Below are 13780 nucleotides of genomic sequence, written 5' to 3' on the forward strand. Positions count from 1 at the left end.
GAACAAGACCAATTTTCCCTAACATGTTGATGCAATTCTGCCTTATTAAGCAGTGACCAACATTACGCCCCAACTTTAACATACACTGAACAGTTTTAAAATGACAATAAGTGTTCCATAGGCAAAAGCTTCAAGGTCAGCATGCTACACAAATGGTTTGTAGAAAAGTTTAAGTGCAGTGGTGTTATAACAGATTGATAGAGTAAATGGCATACAAACTAACTGATACCAGTCTGTATGACTTTCCAGTGCAAAGTCCAGGTCAGTTATTGCAACAGAAGGCAATCTGCTTTTGCACCAAAGTCTCTGATAAGCAGAGTACAGTTTTCTTAGAAATACTGGATTTTTTTTTTTTTTTTTTTTTAAGAAAAGATACCATTTAACAATTGTACACTTTCCCCTACGAGCTGCAAAGCAAATTGCAACATCAGAACAAGCTCTTGCATTATAAAGATTCAGGGAAGGAGCTGTACTCATATGGTGGTTATGAAACACCAGAACGTTTAAACAGGAACAGGGCCCTCTGAAGCGTGGGTGTGTGTGTTGAAAAAGCATGCAATAAACGATGCCTAAATTAAGAGGCCTTGAAAGACGTGCCCAGAAGACTTTACAAAAAAAAGTATGCATGTTTCACCATTGCTTCCGCTTGGAAAAGCAGATTAGAAAGGTGTTAATGTGGTCCTGGTCACTGAGTTACAAGGCAAGTGCAATATGAATGTGACTGAATGATATCTCAGGGATAAAGATGAACAACCATCTCATCTCTGATGGTACTGCAATGAAGCTCTATTATAGATCAAATACATCAAAGACTTGTTATTTTTGTGATATGAAAACAGTAATAAAGTACTTCAATATTTTGTTACAAAGGCATAAATGTCACTTGATCTGTGCTCTGATGCACTGGAGATCTTTAAACTTTGGTTAGAAGCTAGCAAAAAGTATTGTATATGTATTTGAGTAATTCAAACACTAATAAACTCCACAGATTAATCAGCCTAAATTGAAAAAGCAAGTAAACAGCTCAAAAGGTTCAAGAATGCCCTCTTGCCCATTACACTTAACTACACATTGAGAAATCAGATCCCATTGACTAACAAGTCCAGAGTGGTCCCAATAGTTTAAAAAAAAAGGAAAGTGATCAAAACCAAAACCTTACAGGCCCATTAGTTTGCCCAGTATAAACTAGGAGGGATATTAGAGATAAACCACATGGCTACTTTGACAGAAGAAAGAATTAATTGAGAATCTTAATATTACTTCTCAAAAAGGTCATGCTTCAGAGACAGAAAAAAGTGTAAATATCAAGAATTTCTGAAAACAATACAAATCAATGTCTGATGAAGAGATTTGCCCCGAAATACAGAATCAAGTTTTCTGGACAAGATAAGCTGATTGCGTACTGGGATTTCAGTTTTGTTCCAGGTTTCAAGCAACTGAAATACTTACACTTTGCTTTTGGTTAAAACCTCACCAACATAATTAAATTTATTTGAGCTACTCAGATGGCAAATGTACAGTAGTAAAAATTACATATTTTGACCTTCAATAGCCCTTTGAATACATCCCATAATAGACTGGTTAATAAGTTTGATTCCAGTAGGATCAGGGGACAGATTGTGAGGTTAGGTAACAGAATTAAAATATTACTTATCCCTCATTCTACAGCTGCTGAAAAACCTGTTGAGTGCTCCCCAACATTTTATGTCATTGTGATAGAAATTTTGGGCTAGACAAAAAAAAAACAAATTGGATCTGTTCTCATGGAGAGAATGATGTGGAGGTGCTGGTGTTGGATTGGGTTGGACAAGGTCAGAAATCACAAGACCCAAGTTATAGTCCAACAGGTTTATTTGAAAATACCAGTTTCAGAGCCCCAATCCTTCTTCAGTGTTAGTCTAACACCTGAAGGAGGAGTGAGGCTCCGAAAGCTTGCGTTTCCAAATAAACCTGTCAAACTATAACCTGGTGTTGAGAGATTTCGGACCTCGTGGACAGAAGACAGTTACCAATGATGGCCACTCTCCTTGGGAACAGTTACCAATGGAATCATTCAGGATTCAGCGTTTGAATTGTTGTGTATCTTTATTAGTGATTTGAATAAAGACTTAAGGAACTCTATACAAATTTGCTGTTTCAACAAGACATATTTACATAATAAACTTGGAGAGAAAACTACACTAAAGGGAGGTTTAGAATCGCTGGAGAAATGGGGCCCATGATTGACAATTGGTTATTAACCTGGATTTTGGTACATGAAGCTCTGAAGGTCCATCACCTGTAAGCAAAAAAGCACTAGGTTTTATTGCCAGGATGATTAAATACAAAAGAGTGCGCTCAGCTTTGGCTCTCTCATGATGGGTGTCAGGGGCTCTACAGAAGTTTCCGATAAGTGTGAGAAGCTCCATACCCAATACAAAGACCGTCACTTACTACAACAAACAGAGCAGAAGCTGTTTAGCTTACAATATATTCAATTTTAAAATGCTTAAAGGATTAGATCAAGCCTGTGTGGATAGGACGATTCAGTAAACAAGGAATTAAGTTAGCCATCAGGAGCAACCAGATTCATCGATTTGCAGAACAAAATCCAAGCACACGCGGTGGGTGTTGCATCCACTTCAAGCAGTTAATGGAGTCCCTAGGAGAACTGGGTCTCCCAGAACTTGTTTAATTACCTTCAGGGTCAAAGTGGAATTTTCCACAGGATTTTTTCCTAAATTGGCCTGTTTTCTGTCCCCCAAAACAGTCCTTTCCATATAAGCAACAAGATCCTACGTCTCATGGGTAGGTCTTGGCATTACAGTGTAGGATACTAGCAGTCTGTTCCTAGTCTTTTCTTTTCACAAAAATTAAGATACAACTCAGACCAACGTGGAAAAGTAACAGCAAATCTGCAAATATATTTCAGAAGATAACAATATAGGGTGGTAATAAAAAAAAAATCTTTGATCATCTTTAACATCAGCTGACAGTAGAAAGGGGGTGGAGGGAAAGCATTTTGAAATGTGCATTGGTAATTTTCCAGCACAGTGAAGGAAGCAGCACTGGATGTGGACCTGGAGAATGAAATGGTGAATTAGAATGCGCTTCAAAGACAATTTCAGACACTGATATTTGAGAACAGGAAAGAATAAGCACACAGTATAATCAGCATACATTACAAAAGGGAAAGTCTTGCTTAGCTAACTTATTCAATGTTTGGTGGGGAGAATAGCAACAGAATACAACATTAATCCAGATTACGTAATTTTTCTGGATTTTCAAAAAGGCCTTCAATAAAATGCCCCATAATAGACAAGTGAATAATTTCAGATAATGTATATTCAGTGGACAAGTGGTCAAATGGCAATCCATTCTGCTTTTTTTAAATTCATTCATTGGATGAGACACACACTGGCTGGGTCAGCATTTATTGCCCATTTCGAATTGCCCACAAGACTTCAAGACAGAAAGTGCATAGTGAAAATAAAGAGTAGTTATTGAGAGTGACAGAGGATTAGATTGGACGCTCCACAAGAATCAGTATTGGGACCACTACTATCTACAATTACCTAAACAATTTGCACTGTGAATCAAATACATAATTGCTAAATTTGTGGATGACACCAATTCCGAGCAGGACTGTAGCAAATTACAGGAAATTAACAAACTTGGAATGGTAAATAATCTGCAAATGAAGTTCAACACAGATGAGATTGTGAAACTTAGTTGAAAGAATAAGGAAAGTCCTTCTTACTACAAGGTGCAGGTTTAGGTGGAATAGAGTACAAATACAAAATTACACCACAGGTTAGTACAGCTATAAGAAAAACAAACCCAGCATTAGGCTTTATTTCTAAAGGAATAAAAATAGAAATGAAAAGCAAGTAGTTTTGCCAAGATTGCTGTGAACCTTGAATAGACTGGCACAATGTATTTGTGTGGTCTGGTGGCTACATTATACGAAGGATATGGAGGCATTGGTGAACACACAGAAGATTTACTAAGGTCATAGTAAAAATGCATGTCTATTCGTATTAGGAAAGAATTAACAGGAGAATTTTTGCTTTCAGGACAAACACAAATGGCCTATAATCAATAAGAGTCATGAAGAAATCCAAGAGGGAATTTTGAAAAACTTCTTCATCCAAAAAGTAAGAACGTAGAATGTGCCAGTACAGGGACTAGTTGAACAGAATAATATAGATATATTTAAGGGGAAATCAGACAAGCATACAAGAAAGAGAGGGCACTATGGTGGTGCTCCCACCTCTGGGTCAGAAGATCCAGATTCAAGTCCCACCTGCCCTGGCATGCCGTTACACGTCCGAACAGGTTGACTAAGATAACTATGAGACAGAAGAGACAGTTGTCATGGAGACAGACTCAGTGGGGCAAATGGTCCATTTCTGTGCTGTATATCCTATTATTTGCAGGTACAGTATTACATTTACAGAATAGCAAAAGAAAAGCTGGACACATAGCCTGGTAGAATGGGACAAAAAGGAAATAACAGGGATAAATAGAGTGAAAGAAAGTGGGAACATAATAGATAGTAGATAGTCCATAGTAGACAGTCCAACTAGGGAAGGGACTGTACTAAACTTGTATTGAGAAATGAACCTAGCCAGGTGACTGAAGTTTCAATGGAGGAGAATTTTGGTAATAGTGATCATAGTTATGCAAGGTTTAAGATAGTTATGGATAAGGATAACACTAGTCAGTGGATAAAACAGTGCTAAACTGGGAGAAAGCCAAATACAACGGTATGAGACAAGACCTGGAAAAACTAGAGTTTGGGGATAGCTGTTGAAATTTGAGGGTGGCATCTGACATGTGGGAGCCTTTTAAAGGCGAGCTGATCAGAGTTCAGGGTTAGCATATTCCCGTCAGCATGAAAGATAAGGATGGCAAGATTCAAGAAACCCTGGATGACAAGATATTGAAAACTTAGACAATAAAAAAGAAAAAGGAAGCACAAGTTTAATGAAACTGAAATCAGACAACGCTCTTGAGGAATATCAAGGAAGCAGGAAAGAACTTAACCAAGGACATTTAGGATAAAGGAGAATTCCACACGGCTTTTTTTTTTAATGTATACTGGGAGCAAAGAGGGTGGCTAGGGAAAGGGTAGGTCCACTCAAGGACATAACAGCGATTCTATGCATGGAGCCATAGGAAGTGAGTGATGTCCTTACTGAGTATTTTGCATCAGTACTCACCAGGGAAAGGAAGGACAAGAGAACATTAGGGAGGGCTATGTTGATATCCTAAGGCGTATCAATATTAAGAATGTGGTGGTGTTGGGTGTCTTGAAAAACATCAAGGAGACAAGTCCCCAAGACCTGATGGGGTCTATCCCAGAATATTGAGGGAGGCAAGGGAGAAAGCTAAAGCCTTGAGAGATTTTTGTATCCCCTTTAGCCACAGACAAGGTCCCAAAAGCCTGGAGCATAGCCAATATTGTTCCTTTGTTTAAGAGCAACAGGAATAATCCAGGAAATTATAGGCCAGTGAGCCTTACATCAATAGTAGGAAAATTATTGGAGATGATTCTTCAGAACAGGTTTGTGGATAGTGCAGAAAGTTGCCAAAGAATTCAGTAGGATATAGATTAGTCTGAAAGTTGAGAAAAGAAACAGCAGATGGAGTTTAATCAGGATAAGTGTCACGGAATGTATTTTGAAGGCGGTCAAATGCAAGAGGAAAGTATACAATAAGTGGCAGGACTCTTACAAGCATTGATATACAGAGCGATGTTGGGGTGCAAGTCCACAATTCCCTGAAAGTGGCAACACAAATGGATAATGTGGTAAAGAAGGCATACACATGCTTGCCTTCATCAGTAGGGGCAATATTATAAAAGTTGGCAAGTCATGTTAAAGCTGTATAAAACTTTAGTTAGAGATAGTAGGAACTGCAGATGCTGGAGAATCTGAGATAACAAGGAGTAGAGCTGGATGAACACAGCAGGCCAAGCAGCATCACAGGAGCAGGAAGGCTGACGTTTCGGGCCTGGACCCTTCCAAAACGTCAGCCTTCCTGCTCGGCCTGCTGTGTTCATCCACCTCTACACCTTGTTATCTCAAACTTTAGTTAGGCCACATTTGGAGTATGGTGTGCAGTTCTGGTCACTACACTTTCAGAAGGATGTGGAGGCTTTGAAGATGTTGCCTGGATTGCAATGTATTAGCTACAAGTAGAGGTGAGACAAATTTGGATTGTTTTCACCGAAGTGTTGGAGGCTGAAGTGTGACCTGATAGAAGTACATAAACAACTACAATCAATGCTTTGCACTTACAGATTCTGACTAGATTGAACAAATTATAAATTTTATAAACAAATGAGCAAAATTACAGAACCACAGGACTTTGGGTTAGGATTGGCATATTTCCGGTTACAGTGCACAATCAAAATGGCAGTTTTTCAATAAGTTTAGATTGGAACTGATTTAACACTTCCTGAACCTATTTTGAATGACTACAATTTCTCAAATTCAAAATGACAAGAAGAATTCTCAGCCCAAGATAGATTGTTAATATCTGGTTGATAACTTTTGCAAAATTATTTTAAATAAAATTGAAGATTAAATTTAATAAACATTTCTACTTTTCACCCCATTAGATACTGTCTACAATAATTAAGCACTAAAGGTGACACCCTACTTAACATTAAAATTACCTATGGTTGTGTATATTTTTGCAATCCACTGTCAGATTGAGCTTAACACGTCATATTTACACGTGAGCAAGTCACAAGTGTTTCAACTATCAAAATTCTTGGAAGGAAACAAAATGTAAAATTAGTAGTCCATTAGTTTCCCTATACCAAGCTATGGACACGAAGAACCTGGTGCTCTGAAGTAGATTTGACTAAGTTTTTTAAAAAAAAAAAATGTACTGACATCCTGCTTCAAAACTTCAACAACAACAAAAATCAATTACAAAACAAAAGTAAGAAATAACATACTCCTTAAAGCTCAGAAGGAACCCTTTCAGCTCACCATATCTTTGCTCCTTGAAAGACCATTTGATTAGCACAACTCCCTCGTTCTTTTCCCACTGCCCTAGCAATTCCCTTTTGAAGGTTACTATCGATTCCATCTTCTCAGGAATTGCATTCCAGACTGTTACAACTCACTTCAGAAGGAAAGTTCTTACTTTGCCTCCCTGGATCTTTTGACAATGACTTAACTCTGTCCGCTGGTAACTGTGAGTGGAAGTTACTCTCTAGCACTCAAAAGAAATTTCAAAAATGTTAACACTATTATAGCTACAGTTAACCCCCTCCACTCAGGAGAATGTCCAAGCTTCTCTGGGCTCTCCACGTGTCTGAAGTTTTTCCTCCAGTACTTCTGCACTTTTGCCAAGCATTTGGTTCCCTTCTGAACTGTGGTGCCTAGAACACTACACAATAGTCCGAGGCTTAACCAGTGATTATATTACAGATTACCATAACTTCCTTGCTTCATATTGTATGCACACTTATAAAATCAAGGATCACATCTGTTTTGTTAAAAAAAGGCACACAACTAGTCTTGTTACCCTTAAAGAATTGGTTATGCTGACTCTCCCCACCCCCAAGCCTGTTCCTGCAGACTCTGAAAAATTACACCATTTCATTTTTGCCACCTCTTCAGGCTTTCTTGCTAGAGGTATCACTTCACATCTCTGCAAGATATTGCTTTCAGCATTCACCTGTCTCTTCACCATTCTGCTTATGCCTTCCTGAAAGTGTCTGCTGCTATCCACTCACAGTTTACTACTTTCCAAATGTTGTTACTCACGAATTGAACTTATGTCTCTCATACACAATTCCAGGTCTCCATGTATTAAAGTTCGAAATCACTAAATCTTGTAGACAAGATTGCTATGATATATAACACAGCGTGGAGCTGGAGGAACACAGCAGACCAGGAAAGCTGCCATTTTGGGTCGGGACCCTTCTTCAGAGCCTATTTCAGAAGAAGGGTCCCAACCTGAAACGTCAGCTTTCCTGCTCCTCTGATGCTGCCTGGCCTGCTGTGTTCCTCCAACTCCACACTTATCTGACTTCAGCATCAGCAATTCTTACTATCTCCGAGTTTCTATCATGCTTTTTTTTTAAAAAAAGATTTTTAAGTTAATCCATTCAGATGTGTTTTGACGCACCTCAGGAGCAGGTGGCACTTGAAGCCAGGCCCTCTGAAGTAGGGACACTAAACTTGCACCTCAATAGCCCCAATTTGTCTTTATGACGACTCTCATTTTTACTAAAAAGGACAGGAGGGAAGACAAAAGAAAAATGAGAGCATGTCATGAAAAAAATTGAAGACAGACATGCTTTGTGGAGACAGACAGAAAGAAAGCAACATAAAAGAAAGACACATCATTAAGATATGAAAGAGGGAAGTAAAAACTAGACAAAGATTGAGCAGAGAAAAAGCAAGATGCAACCATAACAAAACAGATTCTGCATTTTTCTCTAAAAGAAAACAGAGTGCAGTACTTTTCAACTTCATGTGTCATGTAATTGTACATGTATATCATTGTCTGAAAGACAGAAACTTACAACCTAGGATGACTACCAGCATCAAATCAGAGCCACATCTGCAAGCTCCAGGTGGATATTAACAAACCATGGTACTACTCAAAGGACAGAAAGTTCCACTGGTGCATCAGCAAACAATTCTCTCAGCCAACACTACCAAAAATAAACTCTGTTCAGTTTACCTCTATGCTACTTGCTACAGTCCTCACTCCATACAATTTAGCTATACAGGTTTGTCTACATTACAGAATTGCTATAGCACAGAAGGCAGCGAAAGTTTCGACATTAATGCCCAGAGGCACAAACAGCACTAAATTTATTTCTTCCTTTCTAAACTGGTGGAATTCAACATTTTGCCAAAACCAATGTAAGTCATTAGTACTCAAAATTCAAACAGAGCGCGGAGCAATTAAGTAACAAGCAGAAACAGGAGAGCCTGGACTAAAGGCTGCAGCCGGGGGAAGAGGGGTAGGTTGAGAGGCAAAGGTGGGGGAAAAAGACGGTACAGAGGGGGAAGGGCTTAGTGGATGTGATGAGGGGGTCAGGGGCACAAGGGGTCAGTGAATGTGATGAGGGGTCGGGGAAGCATAAAGGAAGGCGGGGGTGACGAGGAGCCTGGGGAGGGAAGGAGTGAGTGAGGGTGGTGAGGTGGGAGGAGGGGGTACAGGCGGGATAGGAGGGGGCTGTTGAGGGGCGGAGTGGGTCCAAGGAGAGGTGCCTGTCCAGACTCGCTCCTAGAAAGCTGTACAGACATGAACCCGGCTACAACGATGGTTACCTATAGGCCTCTGCGTGGTGATAAGGAGCGTGGGGGGGGGAAGGAAGCTAAGCCTCGGGGTACAAGTGAAACGCAGTCCCCTCCGCGCCGGCTCCTGCTGCCGCCGCCGTTCTCTTCCCTCTCTCTCTTAGGAAGCTGCCATCTTCAGACAGACCGCACTGCGCGTGCGCCACCACCGTCACGGGACCGTCGCCTGACCCCACCGGAAGTTTCGAAAACTGTCGGCGATGGGGTGAACACGTCATTTTAAAGGGACGCCGGGGTAGGTGTGTTGTTGGATGTTGGTGCAGGGAGCAGCACCAGCTCTGGGTAATGTGTTAATGTTTCGGGCCTAGACCCTTCATCAGAAGGGTCTAGGCCCGAAACGTCAGCCTCTCTGCTCCTATGATGCTGCTTGGCCTGCTGTGTTCATCCAGCCCTGCACCTTGTTGTCTCGGATTCTCCAGCATCTGCAGTTCCTACTATCTCTGATTCAATGTGTTAATGTTTATTGCTACAGGAGTTCTTCATCCGCTGGATTTACAGTCTTCTACTCAGACCGACTTCTCCGAAATTAAAAGGGCCGTTTTACTTCTGATTGGCTCTGTTGTATTCCAGCAGTAAACATTTTATTTCCTTGAAATTTACCAATTTATAACGTCAGGATTTGATACTTCGAGAAAATAGTTTCCTAAATAACAATCTTGTTCCATGTTGAGTTGGGGTTGACGATGGGTAGCAGCAGTAAAACTGCGGTTGAATTCTTCACTGCAGAAGGCTGTTGAGGCCAGATCGTTAAATATATTCAGGGCTGGAATAGATTTTTAACCATGAGGGAATCAATGGTTATAGAAATAAGGTAGGAAAATGAGGATTATCAGGACAGCCATGATCTCATTGAATGGCAGAGCAGATTTGATGGGCCAAATAGGCTACATCTGTTCCTGCTTCCTATGACCTTATGCTTTTTTTCTGAATTAAGTTTTTAAAAATAACTTTGTAGAAATTGATTTAAGCCAAGGGCGATTGAGCTCTAGTTAAGTCAAGTAAGTAGTTCATTATATAATCAATAGTAATATTATTAACATTGAAATTATATTTTACCAAGGACTTTTAGCTTCATTTTTATGCTGGTCAAAGCAGGTTGTGTTTGTAGCTGTTGTTTTGTCTAGAGTACTGTTTATCCTTCTCATGTTAGATTGCTTAAAAATGTATTTCTATTGTTTAATAACAGCCCTTTCTAATTATATTTAATGACCCTTGAATTACAAGCCAGGACAGAGGGTAATCTTGCACATGGGGTGGTCAACCTTGATATAAAGTCAGGAAATGGAGTTTGATTGATGGATCTGCAGTATAACCTTATTGATGGCAGATGGCAGACAGAATGAAAGAACATGTGACTCACTTGAGTCCTGCAGAATCTGCAAGCGTCAGTGCCTCTGAGAAGCATTTGAGGAGGACTTATGATTGTCGGACCCTTGCTTTTGAGAAAATCTGGATGGAGACCTCCAGTGGACTGCAACAAGAGGCAGAAAGTGGAATTAAATGTTGCAGCATCCAATGTTCAGTACTGCAGCGAAGTGCATTAGTCAACCACTGAAGATTATGGAGGAAGGGATCTCAACAGAGTGACTGACCAGTGAGCCCACTGCTGAACAAGGTTCTTCAGAGACTTGATAATGTAGGTACTGAGGGGGAACTGTACCATTTTAGATAACTGCCTCAAACAGACTAATTTGGGATTACCATTTATGCGATTAAAAAGGTGTCTTTTTTCCTATATACGCATAACTTTATTACAAAGGTGGGGAGAAAGAAAAGCATCTTTCTTACTTTGTGAACATTAATCATTATTTAATAAAAATTGTTGTTTCAACACATTTGGTATTCAGTCTCTTATTCCAGTTACTTCCAGAGTAGGACTCTGAGCCTCAATGAGCAAGGGGCTTTCACACACTATAAATCTAAAACAGAGCTTCTAAATTGGAAAAGGTACATTTCACAGGGATCAGATTGGGTCTAGCCAGGGCAAAATGGAAATGTCATTTCACAGGAAGTTCTGTGTTGAAACAATAGGTGATTTCTAAGATGTTTCAAGTGTAGGTCAGGTACACTCCAATATTTGCAGAAAGCTGGAGAAAGCAAACTCGGAGCACTGAAGAGTCATCTAGACTTGAAACGCTAGCTTGCTGTCTCTCCAGGGATATTGTCAGACCTGCTGTGATCTCCAGAATTAGTTGTTTCCTTCACTGCATTTCTTGATGGTGACTTAATTGTCTGGTTTCACTGTCTTTGGATGAAATGGTAATTTCAGTACAGCTGCTGTAGTGTGTTTGCTCTGGGTTCCCTGGATCACCTCAATCTATGGTCAGGTAACAACAGCAGCTGTTTTAAGTAACTGTCCTTTTTAAAGTACATTTTAGGACATGAAGGTCTCATTTAAAATCAGTTATCAAAAGTGAATACCAGTAATCCATATTCATCATAATTGTAATAACATTGATGAGGAAGCCTATTCGGAACTAAAACTATATACATTTATAACTTGCCTTTTGCCTCACCGTCTCAGTATCTCCTTCACTGAAGTCCAACCACCTCCCTCCCTCGACCTAATCCTCTCCCCACCAATAACATTTATCCTCACCTCTTCCCATTCCTTTATTCTTCCTCAACACCCCACTTCTCATCCCAAACTCTGACCCATCCCCAACACCATCCCTCTTATTCCTATCCAACATCTCACCATCCCCTGCTTTCTCACACCTACCCTACCTCCACCGTTTCCCTTGTCTTTAACCTCCATCCCTTCTGTTACTCACTTTCGCCTCCAAGTTCATTCCACACTTCCTTCCCCATACCCTAGAACTCACCTACATCCTTCCATTGCCCCACTATCCTTTAACCCCCTTCCTCCTCACCAATGTTCTTCAGCTGTCCTCAACCCCTCTCCTCCTACAACCCAGTCACCCTTCTAACTTTCCTCTTCCCATCACTCTTCTTTCTTCATCTTTCCTGCCACTTCCCTCTTCCCCTCACTACCAGCCTCTCTTCACCATCTTGTTTTCCTTTCCAAACTCCTGTGTTCACCTATTCCGCTTACCCTGAAGTCCAATCCATTGTCGCACCTAATTCCCAACCTCCTTCCCTTCTGGCCTTACCATCACCCTAGTGACAGAAGATTGTCAGCAAATATCCACTTGCGCACTGGGATTAATCAGTCCCAAAAATGTCATATTTACCATGGCTAATACACCTTGTCTGCACATCCCTGGACACTATGGGGCAATTTAACATGTCCAATCCACCAAACTACACATCTTTGCGTGGGTTTTTGCCGGGTGCTCTGGTTTCATCCCCCACTCCAGACACGGGGAGAACATGCAAACTCGACACTTACTCAAGGCTGGAATCAAACCTGAGTCCCTGGTGCCGTGAAGCAGCAGCTCTAACCATTGAGCCACCATTTCAGATTGGAAACTGACAACCATAAATTCTTCATTCAAAAAGAGAATCAGAAAAACAAACAGCAAAACTACAGGCCATTTCACTTAACTTTTGGAAGAAGGTAGATGTTAGAAACCATTATTAAAGTTTTTATAGCAGGGCACTTAAAGCAGTTCAAGAAAATCAGGTAAGATTAAATTGAAACAAAGAACAATACAACACAGGAAGAGGCCCTTTGGCCCTCCAAGCCTTTGCTGACACATTTTGCCTTTGCATATTAAAACTGTCTTCACTTACAGGATCTGTATCCCTCTGTTCCCCTCCTATTCATGTTTCTCTGGCAGTGCATTCCAGGCACTCTCCACCCTTTGTGTAAAAAACATGCCTCACACATCTCTTTTAAATTTCCCCCCCCGCCACCCCTTCAACTTTGTCCCCTAGTCATTGACCCTCCACCCTGGGGAAAAAGCCTCATACTTTCCACGCCATCTGTGCCATTCACAATCTTCTAAACTTCTATCAGGTCAGGTCACCCTCAACTGCCTGCGTTCCAGTGAAAACAAACCCAGTCTATCCAACCTTTCTTCATAGCTAAAATCCCTTATACCAGCAATATCCTGGTAAACCTTTTCTATACCTTCTCCAAAGCATCCACATCTTTCTGGTAATGTGGTTACCAGAACTGTACGCAATATTCCAAGTGTGACTTAAAACTTCTATAAAGCTGCAGCACAACCTGCCTATCCCGACACTCAATGCCCCTTCCAATGAAGGCCTTTTTGTACAAACTTATCTACCTGTGCTATCACCTTCAGTGATCTGTGGACCTGCATAACCAGATCCCTCTGTGTACCAGTACTCTGCCATTCACTGTACAATTTCCACCTGTACTTGACCTTCCAAAATGCATGGTTTATGTTTATGGCGATGACCTAGTGGTATTATCGCTAGACTATTAATCCAGATATGGTTAATATTCTGGGAACCCATGTTCAAATCCTGCCACAGCAGACAATGGAATTTGAAATCAATAAAAAAAATCTGGAATTAAGAATGCACTGATC

At 40.5% G+C, this 13780-nt stretch overlaps 1 protein-coding gene across 1 annotated transcript in view; it reads right to left on the reverse strand.

Annotated features, from left to right (window-relative positions):
• The window catches only part of LOC125485602 (dnaJ homolog subfamily C member 13-like), a 37592-nt gene extending 28103 nt beyond the window's left edge, over positions 1-9489 (reverse strand). Inside the window, exon 1 of the mRNA XM_048609131.1 lies at positions 9291-9489. The gene's annotated coding sequence lies outside the window, so the exon portion shown is untranslated. The remainder of the gene's footprint in view (positions 1-9290) is intronic.
• Between the last annotated feature and the right edge of the window lie 4291 nt (positions 9490-13780).

The sequence above is a fragment of the Rhincodon typus genome, chromosome 2 (assembly GCF_021869965.1).
Source record: "Rhincodon typus isolate 14 chromosome 2, sRhiTyp1.1, whole genome shotgun sequence".
NCBI classification, from domain to species: Eukaryota; Metazoa; Chordata; class Chondrichthyes; order Orectolobiformes; family Rhincodontidae; genus Rhincodon; species Rhincodon typus.